The 14,604-nt window shown below is 45.8% G+C and overlaps 1 long non-coding RNA gene across 1 annotated transcript in view; it reads right to left on the bottom strand.

The window, feature by feature from the left end:
* LOC311439514 overlaps positions 1-14,604 on the bottom strand; it is a 131,729-nt gene that overhangs the window by 62,603 nt on the left and 54,522 nt on the right. The gene's annotated exons all lie outside the window — the stretch shown is intronic.

Genomic DNA, 14,604 nt, shown 5'->3' with positions numbered 1-14,604 from the left:
GCTCTGCGTGTGATGTCCCAGGTTGTACACTGCATTACCCAACCCTTACCGTAACCCTTACCCTAACCCTTCTCACCCTTACCATTACCCAAATCCTTACCTTTACTTTTTCCTTACCCTTACTCTTTCCTTTAACCTTACCCTTACCCTATACCTTACTCCAACCCTTCCCCTTACCTTCCCCTTACCCTTACACTTACCCTAACCCTTACTATTACCCTTACACTTAGTCTTGCCCTAATCCTTGCTTTCACCCTTACACTTATCCTAACCCTTACCCTTACTCAAACCCTTACTCTAACCCTTACCATGACCCATACCCTTACACTTACTATTACACCTGACCCGTACCTTTAAACTTATCCTAACCCTTACCCTTACTCAAACCCTTACCCTGACCCGTACCCTTACCCTTACCCTTATACACACCATTACCCTTACCCTTAACCTTTCTGCTACACTTACCCTTTTCCTAAATCTAAATCTTACCCTTACCCTTACCCTCACCCTTACCATTACCCATAACCTTACCCTTACCGTAACCCTTAACCTTACACTTACCGTTACCATTAACCTTACCCTTACCCTAACACTTACCCTTACTCTATCCCTTACACTTATCCTTATCCATACAACTTATCCTTAAACTAACACTTAACCTTAACCTAACCCTAACCCTAAATCTTACCCCAACCCTTACGCTGACCCTTACATTAACCCTAACCCTAACCCTTACCCTAAACCTTACACTTACTCTTAACCTTAACCTTAGCTATAAACTAATACTTACCCTCACCCTAACCATTACCCGAACACGTACCCTTACACTAAACCTAACCCTAAACCTTACTCTATCCCTTACCTGACCCGTACCTTACCCTTACCCTTACCCTTACCCTTACCCTTACCCTTACCCTTACCCTTACCCTTACCCTTACCCTTACCCTTACCCTTACCCTTACCCTTACCCTTACCCTTACCCTTACCCTTACCCTTACCCTTACCCTTACCCTAAACCTTACACTTACCATATAACATACCCTAATACATACTTGTACCCTTAACCTTACCGTTACCCTTACACTTACCCTTACTCTATCCGTTACACTTATGCTTACCCTTAACATAAACCTTACCCTTAACCTTACCTTTACCAAAAGCCATACAACAACACTTACAAGTACACTTAAGCTTACACTTACCCTAGCAATTACTCGTACAATTACCCTTACCCTTACCCTTACCCTTACCCTTGCCCTTGCCCTTGCCCTTGCCCTTACCCATACCATTACCCTTACCCCTAACCTAACCCTAAACCATACACTTCTACTAACACTTACCCTTACCGTAACCCTTACACTTTCTGCTACACTGACCCTTAGCCTAAATCTAAACCTTACCCTTACCCTTACCCTAACCCTAACACTTACCCTTACCATTACCCGTATACTTACTCTTACCCTTACCCTATATCTTACCCCAACCCTTACCCTGACCCTTACATTAACCCTAAACCGTACCCTAAACCTTACACTTACTCTTAAACTTAACGTTACCCTTAACCTTAACCTACTACTTACCCTTACGTTTCCCTCACCCTAACACTAAAATTAACCCTAACCATTACCCTAAAACTTACCTGAACCCTAACCCTTACTCTAACCCTTACACTGACCCGTAGCCTTACACTTACCCGTACCCTGACACTTACCCTAACCCTTACCCTGACCATAGCCCATACCCTAACACATACTTGTACCCTTAACCATACTGTTACCCTTACCCTTACTCTATCCGTTACCCTTATGCTTACCATTAACATAAACCTTACTTTTAACCTTACCCTTACCATAAGCCATACAACAACATTTACAAGTACACTTAAGCTTACTCTTACCCTAGCAATTACTCGTACAATAACCCTTACCCTTACCCTTACTCTTACCCTTGCCCTTACCCATACCATTACCCTTACCCTTAATGTAACCCTAAACCATACACTTCTCCTAACACTTACCCTTACCGTAACCCTTACCCTTTCTGCTACACTTACCCTTAGCCTAAATCTAAACCTTACCCTAACCCTCACCCTTACCCTTACCATTATACTTACTTTTACCCTTAACCTAAACCTTACCCCAACCGTTACCCTGACCCTTACATTAACCATAACCCTTACCCTAAACCTTACACTTTTTCTTAATCTTAACCTTAGCTATAACCTAATACTTACCCTTACGTTTCCCTCACCCTAACCCTAAAATTAACCCTAACCATTACCCTAACACTTACCCTTACCCTAACCCTTACAATGACCCGTACCCTTACACATACCCTTACCCTTACTCTTACCCTAACCCTTACCCTTCCCATAGCTCATACCCTAACACATACTTCTACCCTTAACCTTACTGTTACCCTTACCTTTACTCTATCAGTTACCCTTACGCTTACCATTAACATAAACCTTACTCTTAACCTTACCCTTAACATAAGCCATAGAAAAACACTTACATGTTCACTTATGCTTACACTTACCCTAGCAATTACTCGTACCATTACCCTTACCCTTACACTTACCCTTACCAAACCATTACCCTTACCCTTAACTTAACCCTCAACCTTACTCTTATCCTAACACTTACCCTTACCGTAACCCTTACCCTTTCTGCTACACTTTCCCTTAGCCTAAATCTAAACCTTACGCGTACCCTTACCGTAACCCTCACCCCTACCCTACAACATACTTCTACCCATAACCGTACCGTTACACTTAACCTTACTGTATCCGTTACCCTTACACTTACACTTAACATAAACCTTACCCATAACCTTACCCTTACCATAAGGCATACAACAACACTTACATGTACACTTAGGCTTACACATACCCTAGCAATTACTCGTACAATTACCCTTGCCCTTAACCTTACCCTTACCCTTAACCTTACCCATAACATTAGCCTAATACTTACCCTTACTTTTCCCTCACCCTAACCCTAAAATTAACCCTAACCATTACCCCAACACTTACCCTTACCCTAACCCTTACTCTAACCCTTACCATAATCCATACTCTAACACATACTTCTACCCGTACCCTTACCCTTACCCTTAACCTAACCCTAAACCTTACCCTTTCTGCTACTCTTACCCTTAGCCTAAATCTAAACCTTACACGTACCCTTACCGTAACCCTCACCCTTACCATTACCCATACCCTTATTCTTAACCTTACCCTAACCCTTAGCTTTACACTTAAGGTTACCATTAACCTTACCCTTACCCTAACACTTATCCTGAACCTACCCTTACCCTAAACCTTACCTAAACCCTTACCCTGATCCTTACATTAACCCTAACCCTTCCTTAAACCTTACACTTACTCTTAACCTTACCCTTACCCTTAACCTTAACCTAATACTTACCCTTACGTTTCCCTCACCCTAACCCTAAAATTAACCCTAACCATTACCCTAACACTTACCCTTACCCTAAACCTAACCCTAATTCTTACTCTAACCCTTATCCTGACCCATACACTTACACTTACCCTTACACTTACCCTTATATTTACCCTAAATCTAACGCATACGATAACCCATACCCTAACACATATTTGTACCCTTAACCGTACCGTTACCCTTACCCTTACCCTTACTCTATCCGTTACGCTTATGCTTACCCTTAACATAAACCTTACCATTAACCTTACCCTTATGCTAACACCTACTCTTAACCTATCCCTTACACTTATCCTTATCCATACCCTTACCCTTACCCCAACCCTTACCCTTAACCTAACCCTAACCCTAAACCTTACCCCAACCCTTGCCCTGAACCTTACATTAACCCTAACCCTTACCCTAAACCTTACACTTACTCTTAACCTTAACCTTATCCTTAACCTTTAGCTAGTACTTAACCTTACGTTTTTCTCACCCTAACCCTAAAATTAACCCTAACAATAACACTAACACTTAGCCTTACCCTTACCATAAGCCATACAACAACACTTAAATGTACACTTACGCTTACACTTACCGTAGGAATTACTCGTTCAATTACTCCTACCCTTACCCTTACCCCTACCCTTACCCTTACCCTTAACCATACCATTCCCCTGACCCTAAACCTTACACTTACCCTTATCCTTACCCTAACCCTCACCCTTACCATTAACCATACCCTTACTCTTATCCTTACCCTAAACCTTACCCCAGCCCTTACCCTGACCCTTACATGAACCCTAACCCTTACTCTAAACCTTACACTTACTCTTAACCTTAACCTAATACTTACCCTTTCTTATCCGTCACCCTAACCCTAAAATTAAGCCAATCCATTACCCTAACACTTACCCTTACCCTAACCCTAATCCTAACTCTAAACCTTAACCTGACTTGTACACTTACCTTATCATTACACTTACCCTAACACTTACCCTTACCATAGCCCATAACCTAACACATACTTCTACCCTTAAACATACTGTTACCCTTACTCTACCCGTTACCCTTATGTTTACCCTTAACATAAACCTTACCCTTAACCTTACCCTTACCATAAGCCATACAGCAACACTTACAAGTACACTTAAGCTTACATTTACCCTTGCAATTACTCCTAAAATTACCCTTACCCTTAACCTTACCCTTACCCTTACCCTTACCCTTACCCTTACCCTTAGCCTTACCCATAACATTACAGTTACCCTTAATCTAACCCTAAACCTTACCCTTATCCTAACCCTTACCCTTTTTGCTACACTTGCACTTAGCCTAAATCTAAACCTTACACTTACACTTACCCTTACCCTCAATCTTACCATTACCCATGCCCTTTCTCTTACCCTTATCCTAACCCTTATCCTTACACTTACTGTTACCTTTAACATTACCCTTACCCTGACACCCTTACCCTATCACTTCCACTTATCCTTATCCATACCCTTACCCTTACCCTAAACCTTACCCTTAACCTAACCCTAACCCTAAACCTTACCTGAACCCTTACCCTGACGCTTACATTAACCCGAACACTTACCCTAAAACTTAAACTTACTCCTACCCTTAACCTTACCCTTAACCATAACCTAATACTAACCCTTACGTTTCCCTCACCCTAAGCCTAAAATTAACCCTAACCATTACCCTAACAATTACCCTAACCCTAACCCTAACCCTTACCCTTACCCTTACCCTTACCCTTACCCTTACCCTTACCCTTACCCTTACCCTTACCCTTACCCTTACCCTTACCCTTACCCTTAACCTAACCCTCAACCTTACCCTTATCCTAACACTTACCCTTTCTGCTACACCTACCCTTATCCTAAACCTCACCCTTACCATTACCCATACCCTTACTCTTACCCTTACCCTGACCCTTACCCTTACACTTACCGTTACCATTAACCTTACCCTTACCCTAACACTTACCCTTACCCTATCCCTTACACTTATCCATACAACTTATCCTTAAACTATCACTTAACCTTAACCTAACCCTAAATCTTACCCCAACCCTTACGCTGACCCTTACATTAACCCTAACCCTTACCCTAAACCTTACACTTACTCTTAACCTTAACCTTATCCTTAACCTTTAGCTAGTATTTAACCTTACGTTTTTCTCACCCTAACCCTAAAATTAACCCTAAAAACCCTAACACTTAACTTTACCCTTACCGTAAGCTATACAACAACACTTAAATGTACACTTACGCTTACACTTACCCTAGCAATTACTCGTACAATTACCCTTACCCTTACCCTAAGCCTAAACCTTAACCTTATGCTAATGCTTGCCCTTACCGTAACCCTTACCCTATCTGCTACACTTACCTTTAGGCTAAATCTAAACCTCACAATTAACCTCTTCCTTTACCCTCAACCTTACCATTACTCATACCCTTACTCTTACCCTTCCCCTAACGCTTATCCTTACACTTACTGTTACATTTAACATTACCCTAACCCTTACACTTAACCTTTCCCTAACCCTAAACCTTACTCCAGCCCTTACCCTGACCCTTACATTATCCCTTACCCTTACCCTAAACCTTAGACTTGCTCTTAACCTTAACCTTAGCTGTAACCTAATACTGTCCTGGTTTCAGTTAGAACAGAATTAATTTTCTTCCTAGTAGCTGGTGGAATGCTGTGTTTTGGCTTAGGATGAGAAGAGTGCTGATAACACCCCGATGTTTTAATTGTTGCAGAGCAGTGCTTATACCAAGCCAAGGACATCTCGGCCTTTCGCTCTGTTCTGCCAACAGGCAGGCTGGGGGTGCAGTAAGAGCTGGGAGGGGACAGACCCAGGGCAGGTGACCCAAACTAGCCAAAGGGGTATTCCATACCATCTGACGTCATGCTAAACAATATATAGGGGTGGCTAGCCGGGGGGAGGGGGCAGGACTGCTCGGGGTTAGGCTGGGCATCGGTCAGCGGGTGGTGAGCAATTGCATTGTGCATCACTTGTTTGTACATATTATTATTATTTTCCTATTATCACCATTGTATCATTATTATTATTATTGTTATTATTATTTTGTTATTATTATTTTCCTGTCTTATTAAACTGTCTTTATCTCAACTCACGGGCTTCACTTTCCATTTCTCTCCCCCATCCCAGAGAGGGAGGGGGAAGGGTGAGCGAACGGCTGCGTGGTGTTTAGCTGCCGGCCGGGTTAAACCATGACAGTCTTTTTGGCTCCCAACGTGGGGCTCGAAAGGTTGAGATAACGGCAGATCTGACCAGAGTGTGTTAAACTAAAATTGGTGTAAGTATTAGACCTGCTTAATAGTCACTTGTCATAATGCTGATTGCTTTAATCTCAACTCTGCTGCGCCTGTTTTCCAAATTGAGTATTATAGTACATTATTTTCCGTATTTGCTCTCTGTCATGTTGTTTATCCTCTCCGGGCCCTGGTTTCAGATCATTATGGTACTGAGTGTTGTAGCAATGGCTTATGAGACGATGAGATATCTGGTCATGACTCTAACTTGGTATTTGTACTCAGTAACATCGTCGACTCTGTATTTTGGAAACTGTATCTTGGAAACTATTAGCAATTATACCTATTGTTTTTTTCCATTAGGGAGTCAATCTGTGGAGGGGAAAGGGGAAGATATTTTTTCTTACTTGATTACTCTCCCTTTCTCCTTCACCACCCCTGTATCCTCCTGGATCACTCTGCCTTCCTCCTTCACCACCCTCTTACCCTCCGAGCTTGCTACAATAGCTCTCCAAGATATTGAATATCCTTGGGATACTCAGACCAGCATAGTCTTGTTATTCTGCCTCCTGAATGCGCTTCAGGTTCTGCTTAAAGTTAAACAACTACTTAGGAAGCTCATCCGGAGATCTGCCCGGAGGCAGTATAGTTGTGGGTGGCAGGGAATATGGGAGGATATGGGCAGGCATCTAGAGCAGTTGGCACCCCCAGTGTTTTGGAAATTCACCCCTGAACAACTGCAAAATCCTCAAAAACTGGCAGAATGCTTGGGAAAAAGGTGTCACGATTCTGGCAGTTCCAAAGTAACACAAATCATTGTAACATGCTGGGGCCTGGCTCATGCCTATCGAGCTGCCATTGATACTGCTATCAACTTAGTGACAGAGCCTGCGGCCACTCCAAGCCCTGTGACAGATCCAACGGCCACTGTGACCACTACAGTGGACTCTGCAGCCGCTCCAGTTCCAGCTCCTGCAGCCGCTCCAGTCCCAGCTCCTGCAGCCGCTCCAGTCCCAGCTCCTGCAGCCGCTCCAGTTCCAGCTCCTGCAGCCGCTCCAGTTCCGGTTCCTGCAGCTGCTCCAGTTCCAGCTCCTGCTGCTACTCCAGTCCCAGCTCCTGCAACTGCTCCAACTCCAGCTCCTGCAGCTGCTCCAGTTCCAGTTCCTGCAGCTGCTCCAGTTCCAGCTCCTGCTGCTACTCCAGTCCCAGCTCCTGCAACTGCTCCAACTCCAGTTCCTGCAGCCGCTCCAGCTCTGGTTCCTGCAGCTGCTCCAGCTCCTGCAGCCGCTCCAGCTCCTGTGGCTGGGTCAGAGAAAATTGCAGAACAAGCTTGTCTGGCACAGCGGTGCCTGATGCCAGTGTGTTTCCTCAGGTGAAGTGGTGCCTGAAGCCCCATCCTATCTAGCCTGCACACAATTATCTGAGAATGAAAGCTGCTTTCCAGTAATTCAGAAAGCCAAGTTACGTCTCAGCCTTGAGCATCTCGGGCTTTTGGGCCTGTCTGTAACATTTGGCACCAGCACTAATACTTTTCTTGGCATATGTTTAGCGTTTGAGGCCTGTGTCTGGGATTTGGGCCCTGTCTGGAACCACTGGGGCTTTGTCCTGGGTTTTGGAGCCTGCCTCTAGAGTTCAGGGCCTGTGATTAGGCTTTTGGGGTCTGTGTCTGGGGGCCGGTATCTGGGGACAAGAGGGGAGCTGCTTGTAGACCCTTGGGGCCAGCATTGAGGGGGTTGGGAGCTGACTGTACACCTTTGGGGCCTGCTTCTGGGTGCAGGGGGGGTTGAGACCTGCATCTGGGGAAGGGGTGGGAGCTCTTTGTATTCCTTTGGAGCCTGTGTCGGGGGGGGTAGAGGGGGGGAGAGAGGGGGTGGGGGTGGGGGGGGGTGGGAGGGGGAAGGGGAGGGTTGGTTGGGAGCTGCTTGTACACTGTTGGAGCCTGGGTTGAGGGAGGAGGTTTGGAGCTGCTTCTACACCTTTGGGGCTGGCATTGGGGGTAGGGGGTTGGGTGCTGGTTGTAGGGGCCTGTGTTTGGGGGCGGGGCTTGGGGCCTGCGTCTGGGGGGGGGTGGGAGCTGCTTGTACACCTTTGGGGCCTGCATCTCTGGGGGGTCAGGGCCTGTGTCTAGGGGGCTGGGAACTGCTTGTACAATGTAGGAATCTGTTTCTGCAGGGTGGCTGGGAGCTGTTTGTACAACTTTGGGGCCAGCATCTGGGGGTGGCTGGGAGCTGCGTGTACACTGTAGGGGCCTGTGTTTGGGGGGGCTTGGGGGCCTCCCTCGGGGCGGGGGGGAGGGTTGGGAGCTGCTTGTATAGGGTAGGGGGCCTGCCTTGCAGGGGTTGGGAGCTGCTTGTAGAATTTGGGGCCCTGTGTCTGGGGGGGGGGTTGGGGGCTGTGTCTCAGGGGTGTTGGGAACTGGTTGTACACCTTTGGGTCCTGTCTCTGGGGGGGAGCTACTTGTACACTTTTGGGGTCTGTATTTGAGGGGGGTTGGGAGCTGCTTGTGCACTTTTGGACCTATGTTTAGGGGGGTTGGGAGCTGCTCATGCATTCTAGGTGCCTCCCTTTTGAGAGGGGTTGGGGCCTGCATCTGTGGGTGGTTGGGAGCTGCTTGTACACTATAGGGGCCTGGGTCTTGAAGGGGGATCTGGGCTGTTTATACACCTTTGTGGCCTGTGTTTGGGGGGGGGTGCCTGTGCCTGGGGGAGTTGGGAGGTGCTTGTTCACTCTAGGAGCCTCCATTTGGGGGTCTTTGGGGCCTCCCTTTGAGGGGGAGGGAGTTGGGAGTTGGTTGTACACCTCTGCATCCCATGTCTTGGGGGGGTTGGGGGGGGCTGGGACCGTTCTCTGAAGAGGCGGGTTGTGAGCTGCTTGTACACCTGTGTTGGGGGGGAGGGTGGGGGGGTGAGGGGGGGGCGGGGGGCGGGCCCGGGTCTTGGGCCAGTGTCTGTGTGGAGTCCAGTTCTTGGGAGGGGGTGGTGGGGTAGGAGCTGCTTGTGGGCAGTTGGGGTCTGCATCTGGGTGTGGTTGGTGCCTGCTTCTGTTGGCAGTTTGGGGCCTGCTTGTAGACTTCTGCAGCCTGGGTTTGGAGGCTTTTCTGTAACGTTTGGGGTCTGCATTTTTGATTTGGGATGCATCTTGAGCTTTTGAGGCCTAGCTGTAGCATTTGGGGCCTGCATCTGGGGCTTTTCTGTAGCGTTTTGGTTGCGTATTTGTGATTTGGGGCCTGTATCCAGGGTTTTGCCTTTTTTGTAGTTTCCATCTTTGTGTGTGTGTGTTTCGTTGTTGGTTGTCTGGGGTTAGGGGCAGTTTGGGGTCTGGATTAAGGTCAGTGTCATTAGCGTTAGGGGGTTGATAATAAGGGTTAGGGTTGTGGTTAGAGTTGTTAGGTTTAAGGGGAATAAGGCTTTCAGGGTAAGGGGATCAAGGTTGTGGGAATAAAAATGTTGTTTTTGCGCAGTTACATCCTGTAGAGGGAAGGAAGGTGGTATTGCGATACGCTTGCAGCGATAAGAAAGCTTAACAGTGTGAAATGAGTTCATCTGATTCGTGTCAATATGGAACAATGCTGGGGCCGCATGATATGATGAAATGTGACCTTCTGTCTTACGTACCCTTGTATAACCACACGTCTGAGAAAACCACAGTGGTTAATATATATAGTTCTTGTATCTTGCAAAGGAATGGTCCAGCAATTCGGGTCAATAAGGGATAAGAGAACAAAGGGGTTTCAGAATAACTGCTAACTATTACAACTGTTGCATGGGACACTATGCTAGTGTCTGCCATCCAGCCAAGATGGACAAAGGAGAAGGACAAGAGAAAAGCCTGGGAGGAAGACTACGAGCCTTCAGTACGAGCGGCCCCCAGAGGGACCACCGGAGACTGATAACGCATGCAGCAGTGGGAGGGTTTGGATTCTGGGAACTAATTAGAATAACCCTGCCTTTTGTAGAAGTAGTAATGAATATGTATTAGCCTAGCAGCATAAAAACCAGCCGCCGATGTAACTTGTGTGCGTCTTGGTGGAGCAGAGACTCCTGGTGCACCCAGCGCTGCTTGCTTACCTCTATTCATTTAATAAATTGTAAATTTCAATTGCAATCCGATTTGGGACCCAGTCATTTATTACAACTGGGGGCTCGTCCGGGAGGGCTTTGGTTCCTGATTTCTGGTTTGATCGCGGAGAGGCACCCCCACCATTTGGTGGCTGCTGTTTGAGTCAGGTCGGAACAAATGGCATCTTGAACCTGAATAAAGGTAAGCAAAGTTTCTGATTTTTTTTTTTTCAGCTCCCTTACCAGCCGCAGAACTATATTTTGCCCATAATTCTGTGTGTGAAGATCCGAACGAAGATGACGGAGTCGTAAGCATTTAAAGCGTATATCGTTCGGTTGGGTGGGGTTCGGTTGCCTGTGTGTGTGAGTGTGACTGAGATGGAACTTAGTTCCAAAGCGATTGTGGAGGTCTTCTAACCACGGTTCCAAACCCCCGCGAGGGACTTGGCCGGTGAAGGACCGAAGCGATTCCTATAGGATTTGTGGGTGTGTGATATGTCCTCGACCCCCTGCAAGACACTCTTACTAAGGTAACCAAGGGCTGTGGGAATTGCCATAGTAAAATTCCTAGTGGGTCAGACAAAATCGAAGACCAGCGACCAGAAGAAAGGGAGCAAATTACCAGACATACCACCCGAAAGTCCATTAGGAATAACGATTAGAAATTGGAATGATAGGGACCCCAGAAAAGGAAAAAGTAAATTAAAAATGGTCCAGTATTGTGTGACAGAATGGCCAAAGGAGCCTTTAAGACTACATGTCTTTTAGCCTGTTTTTGGATCCTTCAAAGACTGGATTTGCCAAGCCTTAAATATCCATGTTAATTCAAAGGAACCTTTTAGCCAGGAAGAAAGTGATTATGCAGGATTATGGATCAGGAGGACTTCACGTCCTTTTCCAGCCTCAATATTTACACTAAAAGCAGGTAAGAAATTTGAAGAACAAGAAGAACATGAAAAAGAAGATAAACGTGAGCCGTTGGATAAGCTACCACCTCCATATCCTAACAATCCACCCCCGGCGGCTCCCCCTCCGGTGGCTGTGGTATCTCCACCAGAACCACCGTTGCCCCAGCTTCCACCACCAACAGCACCAGAATTAGACCGACCTCCGGCTGCATGCACGAGAAGTAGGACTGCCGTATCTGAGAGAGCTTCTGTATATCACTTAAGGGAGGTAACTGCTGTATAACTGGTGCGCGTCTTGGTGGAGCAGAGACTCCCAGCGTACCCAGCACTGTTTGCTTACCTCTATTCATTCAGTGAATTGTGAACTTTGATTGTAATCCTATTTGGGACTTTTATTTATTATAACAGACAACCTTGTAAAACGCAGACAACCAGAATCCTTACAGCAATTAGGTGGAAATCACGGCGTAAGAAACATTACCACCTCAAAGAGTAAAAACCTCAAAAGAAATGTGACTTGTAACAGGCCAGCAGCTGTGTATTTTCTGTGAAGCACCAGCTAGATTATGAACCTTGAATAGCACAGTTAATGGGGAAACAGGGGAGGGTCCCGGTCCTCGGCAGAAAAAAAAAAAGTGTATAAACTGTGTATGGAATTGGTAGGCACCCTCCTGCTTGTGGGACACCTGCCATTGTAATCTCGAATAATAATGCTACTGTACTGAGATCCTCGACTCAGCCTATGCTATTTGCTACAGATTGATTCAGGGTTTTAAGGTTTCAGGGATTGGGCACTAGGGTTGGGTTTCAGGGTAAGGGGTTTCAGGGTTTATGTTTAGGATTTTAAGGTTTTTAGGGTTGGAGTTTTAACGGTTAGGATTTTAAGGATTTGGGGGTTAGGGTTTTAAGGGTTTCAGGGTTAGCGTGTTAGGGTATTAGAGTTTTTTGGGTTGTAGTGTTGATACGTTTTTTAGGGTTAGAGTCTTAGGGTTTTATTTTTGGTCAGTTATTTACGGTTAGGTTTTTAAGATCTTTTTTTTTTTTTTTTTTTTTTTCAGGTTAGGTTCTCCAGGGCCAGGGTTTTGAGTATCCTAATTTTGGGGGTTTGGATTTTGAGCATCTTAATTGTTGGGGTTAGGCTTTTGTGTGCCCTAATTTTTTGGGATAGGCTTTTAAGCATCCTAAGTAGTTGGGTTAGGGTTTTGAGCATCTTAATGTTTTTGGGTTTGGGTATTGAGCATCCTAAGTTTTTGGGAAAGGGTTATGAGCATCTTAATGTTTTTGGGTTAGGGCTTTGAGCGTCCTGATGTTTTTGGGTCAGGGGTTGGAGCGTCCTAAGCTTTCGGGATAGGGTTTGGAGCGTCCAAAGTTTTCCGGATAGGGTTTGGAGCATCTTAATATTTCCAGGATAGGGTTTGGAGCATCTTAATGTTTTGGGTTTGCGTTTTGAGTATCCAAAGTTATTGGGTTTGGGTTTTGAGCGTCCTAATTTTTTCGGGATAGGGTTTTGAGCATCTTTATGTTTCCAGGATAGGGTTTTGAGCGTCCTAAGTTTTTGGGCTAGGGCTTTGAGCATCCTAACTGATATAGTATAAACTCATTTTAGGATAGAATAAAGCTTGTGGTTTGATATTGTATAAACTTACTTTAGGATAGAATAAAACCTGTGATTAAAAGTTAGCAAGGACAAAGTAAACAACATTTTGTTATCCGTAGACCTTCTGTTACATTTAAGCATTTTTGTTATTTGAAAACACCCCATTATCCGTTAACACTCAGTCAGGCTGAGACTTGAGATAACTTGAGTCAACTGTCTGTTCTGTCCTGTTAACTGAGACATCCTGTTATCCGCCGACCCCCAGTTAAACCGAAAGACAACTCAGCATTTTTACAGCCTGGAAAACAACCGATTAAGAAAGTGCGTTACGAGGAAGACCTACGGCCTTCCTCCCAAAGACCACTACCCACATCCTGGAGACCCTGGCCCACAATTCTTGGAAGGCTTTGCGCAAGCGCAAGGACTGATAAGCTAATTAGCATACGAAGCGAGGGTAGGCGGGGTTAGGTAATGAATATGTATAGGTGCTAATCGAATATTCATTGTTTCCCTGTATAAATACGAGATAGTTTGTCACTTCGAACATGCACGATAGGCGGAAGGATCCCCCGTGCATCCAGCGCTGCAATAAAGAATATACCACTTAAGGAAATTCGGCTTTGATCTTTAAATCATAACATTTTGGGTTGGGTTTGGGTTTTGAGCATCCTAAGATTTAGGGTTAGGGGTTTTAGGCATAGGTCTTCAGGGGTTTAGTGTGGTAAATAGTTTGGGTTAGGCCTGTAGGGGTTTCGAGGTTTTTTTGATGTTAGGGCTTGAGGCTTTTTTTGTAAGGGCGGTGAGGGTTGCAGTGCGTGCTTGTAAATGTAGTTCTCGAGCACTCGGCCTGTGATTGGCCATGCCGGCTGTTCGGGGAATGCTGGTAGGTGTAGTTTTCCGGCACTGGGAGGCCATGTTGGGTGCCCAGAGCATACCGGGAGATGTAGTTCTCGGGAACTAGGGTTAGGGGCTAGGGCTGGGGCTAGAGTTAGGGTTTCGGGTGAGGGTTGGGGTTGGGGGTTATTGTTAGGGTTAGAGGGTTAGGGTTAGGCTTAGAGGGTTAGGGTTAGGGATAGGTTTAGAGGGTTAGGGGTTAGGGATTAGGGGTTAGGGGTTGTGGTTAGGGTTAGGGTAAGGGTTAGGGTGAGAGTATTAGGGTTAGGGTTTGGGTTCAGATTAGAGTAAGGGTAAGGGTTAGGGCAAGGGTAAGGCTAAGGGTAATGGTTAGGGTAAGGCTTAGGGTGAGGATAAGGTTTAGGTTTAGGGAAAGGGTTAGGTTTAGGGTAAGGGTTGGGGTAAGG

The sequence above is a fragment of the Aythya ferina genome (genome assembly GCF_964211825.1).
Source record: "Aythya ferina genome assembly, chromosome: 7".
Classification (NCBI taxonomy): domain Eukaryota; kingdom Metazoa; phylum Chordata; class Aves; order Anseriformes; family Anatidae; genus Aythya; species Aythya ferina.
Note: the sequence above shows the minus strand (reverse complement) of the source record. Positions and strands in the feature narration are given on the sequence as shown.